The sequence below is a fragment of the Globicephala melas genome, chromosome 11, assembly GCF_963455315.2.
Source record: "Globicephala melas chromosome 11, mGloMel1.2, whole genome shotgun sequence".
Classification (NCBI taxonomy): Eukaryota; Metazoa; Chordata; class Mammalia; order Artiodactyla; family Delphinidae; genus Globicephala; species Globicephala melas.
In genome coordinates this window covers 101,047,186-101,067,286 of record NC_083324.2, presented here as the reverse complement: position 1 = coordinate 101,067,286, position 20,101 = coordinate 101,047,186, and the positions used below count along the sequence as shown (strand labels likewise).

Below are 20,101 nucleotides of genomic sequence, written 5' to 3'. Positions count from 1 at the left end.
CAGCTTTGTGACCTGTGAGATGCTTTTCCAAAATACTGCAAGAGTCTTATTACAGTTGCAAACAACGAAAGGTCCCCAGATTTTCGTGATAGCTGCATACTTAGCCTGTGCAAAACACCTGGAGATCGTAGGCAGACGGACGGAGGATGTATCACGGCTGTGCAACAGAACACTGGACAGCCTCTGGGGATGTGAGATCGCCTCGGAGAGCCCCACGCATCACAGGGCGTCGAACACCCCAGCCCCACCCTGCAAACGCTCAGAGTACTCCCTGCAGTTACCGTCACAGTCCCCAGGTGCGCGCTGCTCCCGGGAGAGCTCTGATGTCGTCGGGTACACGTTTTGTTTCGTGCTCTGGGTGAAGTAGTGGGGTTGCTCTCAGTCTGAAAGAACCTAAGGCCCAGCTCACACTGAGCAGCCCGAGAGGACATCAGCTCAGAGCGGCAGGGACGTGGGGACCCCGGCTCTTCCCCCTGCCCGTCCTGACGCTCTCCGGCCACTGCAGGGTGGCTGCACGGTCCAGGCCCCTGTCCACACACAGGTACCACTGAGGAGAAGGGGACAACTCAGAGGCGCCCCCTCTGTTGGCTTCCCTCGCTGGAAAAATGGGCCAGTCGTGATTGGGTAAGATGATTCAGGGTCTGCCTGGACAGGAGGGAAAGTCACTGCCAGAGGAGAAGATGCCTGAACAAGTGCAGGAGTTAAAGGGGGGCCTGAGATGTGGGTTTGGCCACCAACAGTGTCCAGTCTGTTGAGAGGCCGGTCGAACGTGGACTGATTGCACGTGGGGTGGGGATAGAAAGGAGACACAAGTGAGCACGTCGAGGCTAGAATCCTGAGATCTCCCTGGACGGCATGGAGGAGGCCAGTGCACAGGGAAGAAACCTTGGCTCCGAGGGCCCTGCATCTTCCCAGCCGTTCCTCCCCGAGGCTCAGGTGAGGATGCTGGTCTCACTGGTGCCTCGCAGATCTCAGGGCTGCAGACCACGCTCCCTGCATGGCTTCCTCAGGGTGGGGAGCAGTGCGGGGTGGCTGAATGCCTGAGGGTTTAGGCCCCGGACTCGCCCGTGATCATCACACACTAAGTGCTTGTGGTGCTCCGTGAACCCGTGGGAAGGTGGCCTCACCATCCACCATCTGGGCTGCTTGTCGGGGCTCAGCCTGAGGTGCCAGCACATCCCATGCCCCCTGCTTGCTCATCCTCCGCCCTCTGGGTACCAGCGTCATTATCACTCCTGCTGAGAAGTCTGGGGGAAGTGGTAACTTTAAGAACTGTCTGCAGAATTCCTCCTCAAGAGTGCAGCTAAAGGGGCGAGTTTGTTTCTGGGATGAGGGCCTGGCCAACAGGACCCAGAGACACTTCACGGTCTTAGAAAAGATCGGGGACGCGAGGGTGGAAATAACAGCAAGGACACGAGCAAGAGGCTGGATGAGGGGCCGCAGGGAGACGAGAGGGGGACGCGCGCTGAGTCGTCCGGGGCAGGTACAGAGGGGGGCCCAGCCTCTCGCCTGGAATAACCTGCTAGGCTGTGGGCGCCCTGGCCCCGTCCTCCTAAAGGCCCCCGCGTGTGGGAGTGGGGACTGGTGAGTCAGGGGAAGGGGCTGCTGCCAGGTGTGGTGACAGAGGGCGGTCACTGGAGGTGAGCGGGGAGTGACATCTCAAGACCAGCGGGACAGGAAGTTGGAACCTGAGGTGACCAAGGGAATGTTAGCCCCAGGGCATTTACAGGAATCCTGCGGAGGCCGGGCCTTCCCACAGGATGTGGGCCGGAGGCATAGCCAATTCTGTCCGACTCCTAGAGGACCCGGTGGGCCCAGCTGACCCCTAAATTACACAATCTCCGCCCTTCACGCTTCTGGGCAAAAGTTGACACAAAGGACGAAGAGACCCAGGGTCTCGATGCCCCTGTAGACGCGGCCAGGGCAGACTGTGGCAGCGCCTGGCAGCCCCAGCACGCCCCCATGCGTTCGCCCCACCTTGTGTTGGTGATGCTGGGGGCTGCCGGACCCCAGAGGCGTGAGGACGGAGCGCTCTGGCCTCCTCTGTGGAGGGACTGCTCACATTAGACCAACCACCTGCTTATCTGGACTTTCTGAGGCCCTTGCCCCCCGCTCGTTATTGAGAACAGTCTGCCATCCTGCTGCCCTCAGGAGTCTGGACACTCACTTAGAGGGAGGGGCGGGTGGCTTGGGACCCAGAGGGTGAGTTGGAGTTTGCCAGGCCAGGAAGGAACAGGCGTGGACGCCAGGTTGATGAGTCATGAGCGCCCGGGGGTCCCCTCAGCTCTGCTTGTCTCCAGCTCTGCTGTGACCAATCAGAGCCCAGACGTCCCTGGAAGTGGAATAATCCACAAAATGGTGCAGATACGGGTCTTTACACTTTTAGCTCTCAGAGACACCCACACGCATGCGGACACACAAGGACACACACACATTGGAACACAAAGCACTCTTTTCTCATCCTCCTGGGTGCAGGAAGCTCTGGGGGGGTGTGTGTGCGCGCGCATGTATGCATGTGTGTGCGTGTGCGTGCATGTGTGACACGTATCCCATCTCCTTGAGGAACACAGAACGAGGACAGGGTGGGCAGGATGAGTAGGGGGCGCTCTGACAGCTACACGAGGGGGATCCTGGAGGCGCAGGGAGCAGCTGGCTGGATGGTGCCCTGGGTGCAGACGCGGTTAAGATGCATTCTTCAGACAGGCCGTCTCTGTCCAAAGTCGGGCTCTGCACGCTGGAGCTGTGTGAGCCCCTGGCCTCCCTGGGGCTCCTGGTTTCTGTTTCCAAGAGTGTCCATCTGATAACATCCATCAGAGGATGGTCTCGAGCTGGAAAGAGGGAGCGCAGGTGGGGCGCGTCGCGACAGTGCTGGGCGCGTGGCAGGCGCTCGTTGGGACCGGTCGCTAGTGTGTCTCAACGTCCCCTTTAGTTTCCCACTCAGAGGGGCGAGTGGCACTGGGTTCTGTGTCTGGATCCAGGAGCAAAGCCTCTTCCTTCTGCTGCTCCCCCATCACTGGACGCACTAGTAGCAGGCAGATGTCAGGTGGTTCTCGTGTAAGAGGATGAATACCGGGTGCCCAGGAAGACTCCAAAGGTCCCTGAGAAATTTGAGGCCAATGAAGTCTCCAGGGCACCTGTCAACGCCTGTATCCGGACAGACATCGGGTTAAGAGGGGGCAATTTGGGTGGTCATCCTCGTCCTTCGGGGGATCCTCAGTTGCTTCATCCCACAAGTAGGGATAATTTGCTCTGCTCTTATTACTTGTGCAGTTCAGATGGGAGTGTCTAAACAGAATCCCCTGTAGAAGTGTGGCCCAGGCCGTAGGTAAAAATGATACCTGCACTCATCTCCTGCCTGGTCCTATTCCGTTAGAAACAATGATTTCTTCAGGGATGTCTCAAGCCACATGGCAGGAAAAGGGGTTGACATAATTCCCCTGTGACTGCCCAGCACTGGGAGATGAAGGTAGTTATAAATATAATATATGACCACTGTCGTCTGTGGTGATTGACAGTCTCAAGCTGCCACAATTCAGAAGCGAGACAGCCAGTGCCGGGCGGCTGTTAAGGGCCCTGGAGCTGAGGGAAGGTGAGAAGTGTAGACTCTCACGGGTGTCATTTTCTTTCCCAGTGGCCCCAACACAACTTCTGTTGGGGTGACTGAGGGGGCCCTTCAAGAAGGCACCGCCCAGGTCTGGTTTCTCTATAAAACCTCCCTGGTGGAAAGTTAGCTGTATGGCTTTCAAACTAGCGACTTTGAATGACTCTGCCATTAGGAAAGAATTTGGTGGCCTTACATTTAATAGAAATCAGCAAATAGTAAGTTTGAATGACGCACAAGCACTGAAGCACCTGAGAGCACTGGGCGCCCAGCAACCGAGCAGAGCACTTACGTTTAGCCGAGTTACTTAGATCTCTGGGAAAACACGCTGGCCCCAGGCCTTCGTGTGAGCAGGCAGCCCCTTGCTTCTCTCATCTGCGTGGCCGGGTCTCGTTCTTATTTCCAGTGTCCGCTGTAGCTGTGTGCGTGTTTTCACATGCAGGAACAAGATGAGGTTCCACAAATCCACAGGCAGATTGACTTTATGGATGCAGATGTGGTGGAGAAAGCACTTTCCATCACGTCAGAACAGAGCCCAGTGAGATGTGGCAGAGATTCGTCAGTGGGGTCTGAGAGGCTGTTAATTAGAATTGTTTTCTGACACTGAAATGTTCTGAGTTCAACACTAAAGGCATAGAGTCGAACCATCATCTGACAGCCCTGAAAATGTACGTTTCTTCTTTCTTTTTCCTTCTTTCCTGCTTTCTTCCTTTCTTCTTCCTTCCTCCCTCCCTCACTCCCTTTTTCTTTCTTTCTTTCTCTCTCTCTCTCTCTCTCTCTCTCTCTTTCTCTTTCTTTCCTTCCTTCCTTCCACGGTGAAATACACATAACAAAAATTTACTGCTTTCACCATTTTCTGCGTGCGACGCAGGGGCATTAAATGACGTCACACTGTTGTGCCACCATCACCAGCATCCGCCTCCAGAGCTTTTCGTCTTTTCCCAAACTGAAGCTCTGTCTCCTCGAAGTATCTTTCACTGTTACTGAAAGGCTGGTACAAGGTTGAGATGACATCATAGCAACACATGGAAACCCATGGACAGTCCCCCGGGGGAAACATTTGGAGCTGTGTCTTATGGGAAGGGCAGCCCTCCAGGCAGCTGGGTGGGGCCCGGGCGGCAGAGGACAGGCGCTCAGGCCACGCACCCACATCGGGAGGGCCCGCGCCATCTTGTTCGCTGGGATTCGGCACTTCCTGCAGTAACGACGTGGTGGACGACTCAATGTCCCCAGTGTCGCCAACAGCTTCCTTCCCTTTCCTCCACCCCCTCGGGAGAGCAGGAATGTACTAACGAGTTCTCACTTACGGCCCAAGGCTGGTGCTTAAAAAAATCATCTACAGATGCGGCTATTGCCAAAGTGTCCCCCCAAATTATCTGTGAGCAAAGGGAAAAGTATTTGTCACTCCTAGTGTGGTGGGTTTTCTCCAGAGTAAACAGCAGCGCCTTTCCAAAAATAACCCATCTTCCCGCTGGGTCTTAGGTATTCACTTTCGGCCAGAGCCACGACGAGCTGGGATGTACCGAGCAGCGCCGTCGAGAGGGCCCTTCGTGGCGGAGGCGTCTCGTTCCGCTGTCTGGGAAAGGCCTGCAGGAGAGAGGATGGAGCCTCCCAGAGAGGAGAGAGGGGACAAGTGATGGGGCCGTGGCCGGGACACGGCGGGGAGGACCGTGCCAGCGGCCTTGGCTCCGTGGCTGAGCTGCCTGGGCCTGGTACCGGGGGCTCCGACGATGACCCAGCTTCTGCGGGTCCCCTGGCTTCTCGAGGGAGGAGGGGGGCGTGCAGGGAGGGTGGATTATTTCTGGGGACTTAAAAACATTTAGAAATTATTTTCTGAAACATAACTCTAACGTTTCCTGTTTTTACAACCTAGAATTGCCTCGGGAGCCTGCAGGGTCAGTGAACTCCCCCGGGGAGGCGCGAGGGCCACGTGCAGACATTGCGGCTCGCGGTCAGGATGCTGACACACAGCGTGCCCACGGCCACCAGCGTTGGGAAACAGCTGTCCCCACGGGGTGGACGCTGGCCTGGTGGGAAGCGAGTCTGGGAAGAAAGAAGCAGAGAGGAACGGGCGCCGCATTCGTGGCAGGGCTGCTGTGTGCCGGCCACCTCGGCCTCTCGGTAAGGCCTGGAGAGGTCAGGTTCCGAGAGCTGAGGTAGCTCGTTCACAGATGCGCGGCTTGAGTGTCCAGTCCCACCTCCTTGACTCCACAGATCACGGCCTTCAAACCTCGCGCTGTTGCCAGGACAGTTCAGGCCCTCTGGCTGCGCCCATCTAGGAGAAGGGGTGTATACTAGTCAGGGCCCTCCGGGGCATCGGAGCAAGAGGATGGATATCTACCTAGCTAGCTAGCTGTCCGTCATATATCTATTACCTATCTGTCGTCTATCTATCTATGTATCTATCTATCATCTATCTGTCTGTCTGTCTATCTATCAGGTTAGCCAAAAAGATCGTTTGTGGTTACCAAAAACTCGGAACGAACTTTTTGGCCAACCCAATAACTATCTACCTATCATCTCTCTATTTATCTATCATCTATTACCTATCTGTCATCTCTATCTTTCATCTGTCTATCTATCTATCTATCTATATCCATCTATCATCTATCTATATCCATCTATCATCTATCTATATGCATCTATCATCTATCTATACCTATGACAGAGGGACTTACTGTAAGGAATTGGCTCACACAGTTATGGAGGCTGATCAGCCAAGATCTGAGTTGACAGGGGTGGAGGGGAGACCCAGGGGAGCTGATGGTGGACCCAAGGTCCAAGTCAGAAGGTCTGAGAACAAGGAGAGCTGACGTCGTAAATTCTGGTTCAAGGCTGAAGACAGGAAAAGGCCAATGCTCCAGGCAGAGAGAGTGGATTATCTCTCATTCAGACTTTTTGTTCTGTTTGGGCCTTCACCTAATTGCATGAGGCCCACCCGCACGGGGAGAGCCGTCTGCTGTGTCCGTCTGCTGATTCAATGTGAATCTCATCCCAAAACACCCTCACAGGCACACCCAGAAAAATGTTCGACCAAATATTTAGGCGCTCCGTGGCCCGGCCAAGTTAATGCATAAATCACAGAGTGCTGATTGTAAAAGGATTTTACATAGATCACTTCAAGGAGAAATAGACATTAGGGAAGTTTACAGGAAAAGTTTTCTGGAAAGTTTTAGCAATAATATTTTACATTCATATAATAATAAAATGGTAGAGTTAATATATAAATCTAAGAGTTTTACATAGATACGTAGTTTTTTAAAACCATCTTTGAAGTCAGGTGCTAATACTCCTGTTTAACAGAGGGAGGCACTGAGGTCCAGAGACACTGAGTGGCTTCCGTACGGTCATAAACGAAGAAAGAGGAAGAATTTGCACTAGAGCCACCATGTCTTTTGATAGTTTTCTTTCCGTAACAACCACTGCTTTTGAGTAGATCTGGGTGATGTATTTTAAATTCAGATGGCTAAAAAAACGTAACCATCAGTAGGTAAATTATAGTTTTGTTTGTCTAAAATCTTTAAAAGTTTTTTAAATTAAAAAATATCTAAGTTATTACTTGGTGTACTCAGATTTTTAAATGCCAGACTTTCCAGAATAAAGTCTGTGTGAGTCTCAGATGGTCTGAATAATTTTTTCGGTCTTAAATATGTAACACAGATTTAAGCTACTGACCACCAGGGATGGGGAGAATGGTTAAGAAAGTTGGAAGAATTCGGCAAGAGCTTAGAAAACTGTCATTTTATTGGAAAAAGAACATGACTCGGTTTCACGCTGTCCAATGGATGCTGTATTTCTTTGTTCAGTGGGTGTCCAGTCCTCTAAGGGGTGTAGGAGGAATTCTCTGGATGGAGTGCAGCTCAAGGTCTTGGGGGAACTTAGCGATAGGCTGTGGAAGGGGTCACCATCCTGGAACTTCTGCTGAACAAGATCTCCAACTGTCCCAGCTGGGAACCAAGACAGCGATTCTAGTATGTGAAACCCAGAGTCAAATAGATTTCCTAGAAGAGTCCCCGTGTCAGATGAAGGGCCTGGAGGGGCTGTAATGAAGTGTCAAGGCTGGAGGGGCGGGGGAGCAGGGGAGAGCGTGTTAGGAGTGATGGATAACAGTTAGGAGCGTCCAGATGTCTTTATTACTTTAAATTCCGGTCCCAGGATTGTGTTTGCAAATAGATTAGTAATGCCAGCTATGCCCACGCTTAACCTTTAACCTGTTGTATAACTCATCATGTCTGCCTCTGGCCTGGACCTCCCTCTGAGACCCAGGTCCGTGCATCCCACTGCCCGCTTGACATTTCCTCTGAGATATCCCAGAGCAGCTCGATTCTGACATGTCCAAACCAAAGTCAGGTTTCTCCCTTGAAAGCCTAGTGCTTGCTCAGCTCCCTGTTCCGACAAATGGCGGTTGGTGAACCAGCCACCCAGGGTGCACATGAGCACCTCCGAGACACCCCCAGCTCTTCCCTCTCTTCCCCCAACACCCACTGCATCTCCATCCCCAGCCCCACCTCCCGGTCCAGGCCCCGGAGTCCTTCCCTTGGGCCACCGCGATAGCCCATTCTGCCTCCGTCCTCTGTTGCCCATTTGGGTTGAGTCCCCGCCCTGCAGATAGAACAGTCTACTTCCAGATGAGACGAAAACCACATCACCTGCTTCCTCTGCCTTAGGGGAGGGCGCTCCTCGTGTGGCGCCCAGGATCCTGGCGTGGCTGGGCCAGCTTGCCTCACCCAGGCCCCTTTCCCTTGCGCCCTGTGCCCCAGCCCCACAGCAGCCCCTCACACCCACCCCGGCAAGCCCGGCCCGGCCCCGCCCACTGGCACGGCCCTGTTCTGTATTGCTCTCTCTGCCTGGGCGTCATTTCCTTCTAGCTTTGCCTAAGGAACGCCCAGTGGCTCCCCGGTAGTGCAGCCCGGCCCTGCTTCTTCCAGGAGTCCCTTCCCCACGTCCCCAGTGGGTCAAGCCCCCTGTAGGAAGACCTCAGAGCTCCCTTTCGAAGCTTTTGTTACACGCTGTAAAGTAACAGGTACTCACATGATCATTGAATGAGTGTCTCCGCCCCCAGCACAGGCAGGGACAGTTTCTGGTTTCACCCTTTTGATTTGGGGATGGAGAGAATAAGTAAGTGAATCCCAACCGAGCAGGAGATGGCTAATGGCTTTGTGTGGCCGCCACGTGTCCGAGAGGCCTGGTGGCTCCGGCCCGGGCGGAACCCCATCACTGCTGCTCCCTCTGTGCTGTAACCAGATAAGGAGTAGGGAAATGGCTGTGCCGAGAATATCCCAAGAAGCGCAAACCTTAAAGGTTATGCTAAAAAGCCTCTGGCCAGTGAATGTGGAACATCATTAATAAGACTTGATTCTGCAGAGATTAGCTTTGAAAACATCTCACCAGACCTCTTACTTTGCCCCTTTTCTTCATTTTAAGGAAAAGACAGAGTGCATTCTGTGTATGTTAATTTCCTAATTTTCTAGTGATTTGTCTCCTTTCTTACTTCTCCTATGATCCTATTTTTGGGTGGCTATCTCTGCACAAGTAGGTCTTACTTGGGACCTCTCTGAGATGAAACACTCCCACAAGGTTGGAGGATACCAGGTCTGAGGAGAACTTTGGAATATCTTGGGATCCAGGGTGATTCAGCTCAGCTTCACGTCCATCTATCTCATGGTCCTTCATGATTTCTGTTGATTTCCACCGAAGCGCTTCACGTTACACAACTGAAGGTTTGTGAAGAAATTTAGTAAGTTGAACCAATAGGTCAGCAAGCCTTTAGTTTTCCCAACTTGCTATAGGTGAAAGTTAATCTCCATCCAGAGGCGTTGAGCAAGCGGAAGCTTGAGTATATGGGGTAAAGCTCCTTGATATGTGAGCATTTGCTGGCGCTCCATACCCTATCTGCATTAACATTCTTAAATTACACAAAATTTACAAAGGCAGAGGAAACGAAGTGATCGCACCTCTGTGGGGGTTTCGGTGATATTGTAAATCAGCCGCTCTTTGCTCTGAGGGACGACCGGACCTCTTGGCCTTTGGATTTTTGGAACATAATTCAGTCTCAGTCTTGGGTTCATCTCTGTGTCTTTTTCCCAGAAGAGCAGGAAGAACGTCCTGGGAATTTTCAGATTACAGTTTATTAACGTTCTTAAATCATCTCAAAAAGGGAAATATGACCCGAGTAAAACAAGTAATTTTTTTTTTAACGGCCATCAGAACAAAGCCTGCTGTCTTTTTTTTTTTAAATAAATTTATTTAGTTATTTATTTATTTTTGGCTGCGTTGGGTCTTCATTGCTGCACGCGGGCTTTCTCTAGTTGCGGCGAGCGGGGGCTACTCTTCATTACGGTGCACAGGCTTCTCACTGCAGTGGCTTCTCTTGCTGCAGAGCACGGGCTCTAGGCGCGTGGGCTTCAGTAGTTGTGGCACGCGGGCTCTAGAGCGCAGGCTCAGTAATTGTGGCGCACGGGCTTAGTTGCTCCTCGGCATGTGGGATCTTCCCGCACCAGGGCTCAAAACCTGTGTCCCCTGCGTTGGCAGGCGGATTCTCAACCACTGCGCCGCCAGGGAAGCCCCAAGCCTGGTGTCTTAAACTGAACAATTAGTTGTGAATTTGTCTGCAAGAAGCCCAGAGATCTATTTCAGCTTCTGTTGGACTTAAGTCACATTCTCATCACCATGTATTCATAAGTATATTATGCTTATGAATAATAAGAAACATGTCTGTGCATTTTCCACATAATGCAATATCAAGAAACTTGAGGCCAGCTTTCAACAGCTGAAGCAGAAGTTTTGACAATTTTCTTGTGAATTAGAATCATTCCGAATTAGCAGCTTGGTGAGACGGTCAATTTGGACAATTTGGACGCCACAGTGATGTCTCGGGTCTGATGTATTTGTTTTGGCTGTCTGGGTGATTCCAAGTCAGCGGATGACCACTGGTGGAGAAAATGGGGAGAGGCCCTCCGAGCATGTACGTCTCCTTTCTGGGCAGGTGTTTAAATGCGTGATGGTAAGAATTTGCCTTTCCTGAGTGGAGGGAATGACTTCAGAAGGCCTAACATTTTTCCTCTTCATTCTTGAAACCCAGACAGCACTGGGAGCCCATGAGCCCCTGATGGCGATTGTGGGATGAAAGGTCTTAATTGACAAAAGAGCCCCTTGGCTAAATTCTCGTCTCTGTAGAACTTGTCAAAAGTGTTCGGTTTCAAGCCAAAAAGCTGCCAGAAGGAAGGCCAATCACTAATGACAGAAAGATTAGGAGAGCAGAGATCTGCTGGCTGCCCAAAAGCACATAATGAGGCGGAGCTCGGGGGTCGGCTAAGGGCAGCTCGCCCACGCGGATCCCCACGAGGAGTGGCCTGGTACCTGGCACCCACCTCTGCGTACCCTTGCTTCCCACCCGCGGAGCAGTGACTTGTCTCTGCTGTAAGAAACTGAAAATATGATGATCTGAGTATATTTCTAATTCGGTGTCTTTTTTCTCATTGTGCGTCTGCACTGTTCCAGGCTTCGGAGTAAATGGAGGCGTAGCGGAAACAAGTGGCCGCCCAGGGTGTTTGCTGGGGCACCCTATCGGGTGGGTCCCCTGTACTCCACTGGCAAATACGTGTGCAGACACACACACACACACACACACACACACACTCACACACGCAGAGTAGACCCTACACAGCCCATTGCGGGTTTTCTGCAGGCTGTAGAAAACCTCCAGGGAAATTCCTTGCTTTTCTGAGTTATGTATAGAGCTATGAATATGCTATTGGAGTTCAGCTGAGGCAGTTTAACGAAGGGGCGGACTTAAGACATGTGGATGGTCCTGAAGACCGTTGTGCCCAGGCCCTGGTGGTGGCGGCTCTTGCTTGCCCCTGGCTGTGAGGGCAGTTGTGCAAAGCTCCGTGTTAGATCCAGAGGCGGTGGGGACTTTGTGCAAAGCTCCGTGTTAGATCTAGAGGCGGTGGGGACTTTGTGCAAAGCTCCGTGTTAGATCTAGAGGCGGTGGGGACTTTGTGCAAAGCTCCGTGTTAGCTCTAGAGGCGGTGGGGACTTTGTGCAAAGCTCCGTGTTAGCTCTAGAGGCGGTGGGGACTTTGTGCAAAGCTCCGTGTTAGCTCTAGAGGTGGTGGGGACCCTGTGCAAAGCTCCGTGTTAGCTCTAGAGGCGGTGGGGACCCTGTGCAAAGCTCCGTGTTAGATCTAGAGGCGGTGGGGACTTTGCGCAAAGCTCCGTGTTAGATCTAGAGGCGGTGGGGACTTTGTGCAAAGCTCCGTGTTAGATCTAGAGGCGGTGGGGACCTTGTGCAAAGCTCCGTGTTAGCTCTAGAGGCGGTGGGGACTTTTCCCATTGACTTTTCCGCAGCCATAGCCCCTGTTGTGCCGAGTCACCAGAAGAGGCCGGATGAAGGAATGGACTCGAATCTCTCAATCTTGGGACTTACTGTTGGTTCTGATTACCTAGAAAAGAAGTTGGAGTTTGGCTAAAGAGGCATTTTGAGTGTTTCTGTATTCTCCTGAACTGTGGAATCGCTGTCTCTACCAATACCCTGCCCCCAACTCCTAGCCACCGAGGGGAGTTCGTCTTCACCTCCTGCACTCCCGAGCCTCTGTTGGGTTACAGCAGTGAGAGCGTGGCAAAGGCAGAGGATCCAGGAAGAGTTGATGGATTTCCAGAAAGTTCCTGGAGGGAAAGGGGTAGGTGGGCAGGGAGAAAGGTGAGCTTCAGCTGAGACTGACTTGAAGGGGTCTTTTTGACAAGAGTGGAGAGGAGAAGGAGAGAGGTTTTAGGAGAAGTCGACGTGTAACGGAGAAATGAAAAGAAAAAGAACATTTGGAAAGAAGACTTTCTGGGGTCCTTTATGTGCTTTTGCTTGTTTATTTGTTTTTAGTTCATAGAATCCCCTTGGGATTTTATAGAGGCCCTGGTAGAATATGTTAATTGCTTTTCTAATTAAAACCTTGGACGTCAGACAGTATTTCTTTGCATTCAACACCTTGCCAGGGATGGGTGGCAGGGTGTCCAGTTTATGTGGGGGACATATGTAACCGAAGCCCTGTCTGCAGGCTGCTGGGCGTTAGTGCTAAAAGGGACCTGCATCAGAGACCCAAGTGCCCAGATGTTTGCTTCCTGCCGCGCTGAGTTTCTCCACACAAGTCTGGTGTGTTGGATGTGGAGACATCCCAGTGTCCCACTGCGATGCCCTCAGACCACAAGAGTCAGGGCCTCCAGTAATAGCTGGAGTAAACCAGGGACATACGTATCATCACACGCGCTTGTGCCTGCTTTGAATCAGTTCACTCTTTGAAGTAAATGGCTTGTTTTCAACCTTTTGTGTAACCAAGGCAGGGCAAGGACTTTAACACTAGAAAACACACTTTTCTGTTTTTTGAAAAGTGCCGCTATTTTCAAAAACAAAAGAGAGCAAAGCCATCACCACAAAGTGAAATGGTCAGCGTTTGCCTGGTAATTTTCCATCTGTGCCATAGCGACTTTCACTAGCAATTTAAAAAATCCTGTCATAAGCAGAAAACACATTTGGCCACGAAAGTAAACTCCCTTCTCTGTTAGTGATTGAATGTGACTTCCAGGTTTATAAACTCACAGGCCACTCACGTCGCGTTAGTTGTTGAACTGGGGCGAGGTTTGGCTTTGAAAGATGTTTACAATATTTTTCAAGTTTTGTAATAAGCGAGTGTCCAGTGAAATTCAACATGTGGAGAGCAGGAACGGGGTGGCCTGACAGTTTTCTGCTTGTGTTTCCAGAGTCAGCTGCCTACATTTCCAGCCCAGGGTTGCTGCCTCAGTCGAAGATAGAGGCTTAAATAATATCAAAATGACGTGGTGACGCCAAACTAGAAGATGTTGAGAGATGTTATCTACAGCGTTCTACATACCAACGCTAAGTCAAATCATCCTTTCTCAAAGTTTAGCAGATTAAAGTTTTACATTTGCCGTGGGCAGGAAGCCAGCCATTTCTGGAAACATAAGAAAGGTACAGATCTGTATCTTCTTTATGTTTTCATGTAGTGCGAATTCACTCTGCTCAAATTATTCTGTTTGAACCTGGTCTGGGAACCTGGGTTGGCCAGTAGCTGCAGCATCTGTAGAATGACTCAGTCATCCTGGTTGACTGTATCCTGGTGGCTCCCAGCCCTCAGCCTGGCTCCCAGCCACCATCGCCAAGATGTCCTGGGCTGGCCCTTCATGGACGCTGCCCCCAGGCCCCTGGCATTTGGAAGACCCTGTGGCTTTGGCTGTGAGGTGGAGCCTCTGATGGGAATGCAGAGAGGGTGGCAGAAGTGGGATAAGGTGTTTCCTGGGGTCCTCAGATGCAATAAGACACGCAATCAATCTGTGCAACTCCAGGGCTGTCTGTTAGCAACTGTTTCCCCCGTTCCTTCCATGACGTCTCCCAGGCTGCTGCATCGTGCTCTCTGGGGTAGCCCCTCTTCATTTCAAGCCTGCACTTTGTACATTTTTTTTTTTTTTACCAGATTCAGTACAAAAATGTTAACGAGCGTGGAGGAGGAAAAGGAAGACGTACTGATTGGCTTTAACGCCCCCCGCCCCTGCTCCCCAGGTCCTCATGACCTTCTCCATCCGTGTCTCTGTCCGTGCTGGTTGCATGGCGTTTCACCCTTCCTCCTTCCTAGTCAAAGTGTTCAACATGCTACATTCCTTGCTGAAGTCAATGTAAGTTAAAATCATTTTGAGAGTTGATCTAAGATACCTAAATATTAGTTAGGCATGTGTTTGACTGAATGTAGTAGAAAACCTGAAGATGTTTACAAAATAAGGAATTTATTCATGTCAGGTAACAAGAAATCTTAGTGTGGCCGAAACAGGGCTAATGCCCAGGCTCCATCTACCTTCCTGCTCTGCCATCCTCAGTGTGTGTGTGTGTGTGTGTCTTCATCCTCATGGTGGCAAGATGGCTGCTGCACCTCCAGGCACTGTATTCCAGGCAGGAAGAAAGGAGATGAATGAAGGAAAAAGAGCAAAAGACTGAAATGGACAGACCTACCGTGTTTTTCCTTTTTAAAAAGCTTTCTGGGACACTGTCCTAAGACGTCTGCTTACATCTCATAGCCCAGAAGTGGCTCTCGTATCTACCCTTTGCTGCACAAATTCTGTAGCTTCCGTATTAGAGGAAGGGACTGTATGACTCTCGAGCAGCTTTGTGAGGACTTTAATACTGTTTAAGATAATCCATAGCAAATAGCAAACCCATAGTGAATAAACATCGCAGTTCTGACATGTAAGCAGACCTGAGAAGGGTTTAAATTAAAGAGTCGGGATTACCTATGTGCAGGTGACCCTCTGTGTGAGCTGGTCTGAGAAGCTGCAGCTTAGCCAGTGTCCCTGGCCCGATGCGGGTAGTACCTCCTTTCACCTTTCTCCAAGTCGTTACTATGAAAAAGCTGGAAGGGTTTTATGGGAATACCTGCATATCCATGACCTAGATCCTACTGTTAACAATTTCCTACGGGTGTCTTATCATATAGCTCTCCATCCACCAAAGCCCCCATCAAGATATAAAACAGAAAAGTTCCCTTATTCCCGCTTCACAATCAGACAGCTGCTGTTTGGACTTTATCAACATCGATGACTTAGCCTGTTTGGGGACTTCGGATTAATGGAGTCCCACAGCAGATATTCTTTGAGTAAGAAACTCAGGATAATATTTTTGACAATCACCCAGGTGTATCATTGCAAAAGCTAATTTATTTCACTCATTTTATCAGAACCGAGCAAACTCTGGATCCTGATTGGGTCCAAATCACCTATTTCCAAGGCTTATTTTTTAAAATCTCTATAGGGAGCAAAGAACTTTAAAGCTATCAGAGCAATGCTGCTCTTCTCTGTGGCAAAGAGAACGTAAACCCCTGGAAATAAAAATCTTTATTTCACAAGAAGGAATGTGGGTTTGGGAACTTCTAAATGACTTATTTTTTATTTCATGTCTCTAAGAGATATAAATTAGCAGCAGCAAAATCTTATGGCCCTTTGAGTGCTTCAGCCCGTGAATGGTAAGTTAAAGTTTGTTTAGCCGTTCGGTGGGGTTTAACCATACCGGAAAGAGCTGTTAAGTATTTTATGGTGTCTAAACACGCTTGCAACCCTGGGCGCCATTCTTGTCCCCTGACACATTTTTGTTCAAGTGAGAAAGGGAACGACAGAATGAACATAAAAATATTCCCAGTTAACAGAAGTTTAAATGAATTAAAAAAAGAAGGAACACACATGTTTGCATTTAGACATGGTATAGGGCCAACTTTTCCACGAAGAGCTCCTTATTACTTTTGCTCTAAGTGATTCTCTGAATGTTCAGCGTTTGACAAGGGGAATTCCCCTCCCCTGCTCTCCCTGCCTGATAGTCTATATTAAACTAATTGCTTTATTTTAACAAGGGGGACCCTGTTTCCCCAACCATCCTTCTGGTCCACAGCTTGAACTTCAACTCTGAGGATCTTTGCTGAGAGGTAATTGCACCACCGATATGATTTAAGGCACTTTCGTTCTGGTGCGTGAAGTCTTCCCCGTCTCCAGAAACATCGTTAACTCTCCAAGGGTCAGATTCCCATCCTACATAATTCTTGGAGAGTCACATAAAAAATCTGGCCCAGAGTTTCCTTATCATTTATAATTTTCAAAATACTCTCAGAGACACAGAACTATCTAGTGTTTCAGAGATGAACAATTTGCTGTTTTTCACGAATAAAAATTCTCTGAAGAGTAATGCAAGGAAGCCCGTAGGATTAGGACTGTCACAGGGAGATTATAAATAACTCGCCGCCATAACCTGCGCTGCCCTCATCTCAGGCCCGCATTCATAAACACCCGCTTCATCAGCGTCTTCTCAAAAAGTCCTCATGATCGAAGTGAACACACGTGGAGAACTGGCATGAGGTGAGGGATTGACCTTCCTGCCGTGGATGGAGAAGCGGAGCTGGGCACCACTCTGAGGGCCCCCAGCCTCGAGACTCAAGGTTCTCCTTCTCTGGAAAGTTCCCCCGACCCGCCTGCTCTGAAGTCCAGGGCAGCAGCATTGAGTTCTGTGGTTGGTGTAGCCTGTGTTTTCCTCCCACCTCCCCCATTTTCCCGGCAAGATGCTTTCTGCACTTGTGTACTTACACACACACAGGCACCTAAAACACACATCCACGCCCCACAGAGAACTCCACATACATCCCACATCCAACTCCGATATGCAGACACACATGCACACACGCTTTCAAGGTGAGCAGCATTACGTTTAATTTATTTACGTTCTCTCCGGTCCTTACTCCTTAGGAAGAATCTCGTTCTTCTGTGGTAGGCTAAAGCAAATACTAATGCTGACTCTTTTGGAGGCGTTGGCTCCGTCAGTGATGTAAACACAGTGTATATCCAGGCAGCTTCAGCCAGTGGAACGCGGAGGAGCTGGCCTCTGAAGACCCAGGTCCCGCCCTGGCTCCGGCACGTTTCAGCGAAAGCATCTTGGACGAGGTAGTTTGCTTCTCTGTGGCTCAGTGATCCCACCTGCAAAGTGGGAATAAAATGATCCGCCCACAGCATTATCGTGAGGCTCTGTAAGACGCAAGCATTTTAAATCTGTAAAATACAGAAGAGTTATCTCCGCCACCAGGCAGCCGTCTCCTCCTCGGCGAGGATCACACCTGAGCAAGGCGGCTCTAGGATCCCGAGGAAAGTGCTAGGATGAGCGGGAACACACCTTCCAGGAAACAGAAGTGAAGTGAGATCTGTGCAGAGGTCTCTTTAGCTCTTTGCTATTAAAGGGGCTGGTGTGGGGACCGTGGCTGGGCTGCTTTACTGCTGGTGGGCTTGATGCTGGGGGCTTAGCGCACTGCGGGCCAGTAAAGGCTGGCCGTGCAGAGCTCGAGGGGAGACAGGAGGCTTCCTAGAATCTTCAGGAGACCCGGTGCTGCCATTCACCCCTCCCAGGGCTGCAAATCCTCCCTGCGCACGTCTTCCCTTTCCTTTGGTTCTCCACTGGGAATCCTCCCCAGATGCCAGCAGGGGATGTGCCCCTCCACACAGCACCAGTGACCATGGTGCGGAGAGAGCCAGGGACCACGGCCAGTGCGTGGGGGAGGGAAGGAGGAGGGATGCTCAACCCGTGTCTTACACTCAACGTCAAATAACTTGCTTGTCGGAACTATCAGTCCATTTCAGATAAGCCCAGAGCATGGCATTCTTGCTCCTTTCAGAGAGCAGCGTCTCATTTCATTATTGGAACTGGGGAGAGGAGATGGGTTTCCTATCCCACCACCTCACGAGGCTCAGCGCTCTGCTGTGCTGATTTCCGCACTCCCCAGATCCTTTGCAGCGTGCTCCCTGGACCTCTTGTTCTCGGTGCCTTTGATCCTTTTCTTTTCTTGTCTCCATCCTTCTGCTGGTGCTGTGGTTTCTCATGGAGTGTCCCTCCGCTCGTGGGCCCTTGCTTTCAACCCAACTCTTTCTGTTATTTTTCATTTTTGAATCCTGTCCAACCACAAATTTCCCATTTCTCTCTGTGGCTAGTTGGTAGCTGATGGAAACCCAGTGGCAATCAGGCTATAGGTTGGCACAGCTCCAATTCCTGAGCGAGTAAGTGATGCCTTGGCCAGAGAGATTGTCTCCAAAACGCTCAGCCATCTATTAATCTGGCATGGGCGTGGCATCAGTCGCCTGGGGAAAAGGACAGACGTTTGGTGGGGTCTGGATAAACTCACCGTCAGCGTTACGAAGACGGTCCCTGGAGGAAGTCCTGCTGATGGGTACGTTTATCAATATCGCGTGGGTGGTGCAGTCTGCTCCGGAATGGCCAAGCCCGCCTCCTCCTAAAGCCTCTGGCTCCCCCGCGCCACCCACGCCTCCTACGGCGGATGTGATCCTGTCCTGTGCTCCGCCCCGACTGCACCCTTACGCTGAACTTGCTGCAGTTATTTGTTCACGGATCTGTCTTCTGCTAGATCAGGGCTCGGCAGCGTTGTTCGGTAAAGGCCAGAGAATAACTACTTTAGACCTTGTGGGCTACACGGGCTCTGTCTCAACTGCTCAACTCTGCGGTGATGGCGTCAAGCGGCCGCAACCGTATGTAAACAAGTGGTGTGGCCATGTTCCAACAAAACTTTATTCATGGACATTAAAGTTTGTATTTTATCTAATTTTGACATGAAATATTATTTTTCTTATTTTTAAAAACCATTTAAAACTGTAAAAACAACTTTTAGCTCACAGGCTGTAGATAGACAGCAGGCGATTGGACCCACCCACCGTAGTTTGTTGAACCCTGCACTTTCTAGAGTGTAAATTCTGCGGGCTGGACTTTTCATATTTGTTTGTATATTCTAGAAGCTTGGCCCATGGTACTTAATAAATACTTGTTTAATAAAAGAGTAAACTAAAGAATTTCTTCTGAATGTACATCATAAATATAATGCATGTTTATTAATTCGTATTATATTATTATATAACATTCTAATATAATAATAACAGATTGTACTATATAAATATAATACTATAAACTTATATTTGCCTAGCTCTTTACAGCTGGACAGACACCTTCACAAACACCGCTCCTTTTGTCTGTGTGCCTGTGACGTCGGAAGGGAATGCAATGAGCCTGTGTTACAGATGGTGGGGTTTATCCCAGGGTGCATTTCGGCTTTTGTGAGCACATCATATAAACACTGATTTCCAGTGGTGTCCAAATAATTACCCCTATAGAAAATGCCTTCCTGGTTTTTGTTTTCGTTTTTTAAACTTTAATTACTTCTGGAGATGTTTCAGGTGATTTTTTGACACGATAGATAACGTGTCAGTTCTCCAGAACACATTTTAGCTTCTTGGGGACTTCAGTTCACATCTGGGAAGAGAGAAAATCCCATCAGTCTTCATGAACAAGACGTCGGCGTGCAGTCTGGACCATCCACCGTCAGTGGGGTCGTCTCTGAAGGAAAAGGATGCCATCCATGGGGGTCAGGTGAGCCTCAGGTGCGGATCGTGGCCGAGCCGGCTGTTCTGTATTGATCACAGAGCCCAGGTTTATTCTCGGTCCTTCTCAGCCTGCTCTGTGCCCAGGGACGCTGGCATCCAGTTGGGTTTGACCAGTGGACAACACCTGTGGGATATCAGAGGGTGGGGCAGAAAGAGGTCGGAAGCTCACCCACCTGTCCTGGGTCGGCAGTGCCCATGTCCCCCGCGGGGAGCACCGCTTGCCTTACCTTTTGGTGGGGGGTAATCGTTTTCCCTGTTGCTATTGGAGTACCTGACTGACCCCCGAACCTGCGCAAACCTCTGTAATGATCTTTTCATTAAGAGTTTTCCAGGCGAACCGTCTGCCTCCTATGTGGACCTGGCTGGCCAAGCCCTCTATGAGGTCTGACTGCAGGACCCTGGGAACTGGTAGTTGGGGGCCCCAAGTCAGAGCCATAACTTCAGAAATTCTCCTGCCAAAAACTTCCTCTTTGGGTCACAACCGTAGACAGTTTCTTTGACTTTGCCCCCACATCACAGTGACGGAGCCTCA

At 50.3% G+C, this 20,101-nt stretch overlaps 1 long non-coding RNA gene across 4 annotated transcripts in view; it reads left to right on the top strand.

The window, feature by feature from the left end:
• LOC115866226 (uncharacterized) overlaps positions 1 to 20,101 on the top strand; it is a 197,518-nt gene that overhangs the window by 136,004 nt on the left and 41,413 nt on the right. Inside the window, exons 1-3 of one of the 4 annotated variants that reach the window (XR_009565919.1) lie at positions 14,554 to 17,076; positions 17,216 to 17,323; positions 18,112 to 19,555. The exons of 2 other annotated variants lie outside the window; for them this stretch is intronic. This is a non-coding gene — a long non-coding RNA (uncharacterized lncRNA). Of the gene's footprint in view, positions 1 to 14,553; positions 17,077 to 17,215; positions 19,556 to 20,101 lie in introns of those variants that run through there. One more of the 4 variants, XR_009565918.1, reaches the window with a different exon arrangement.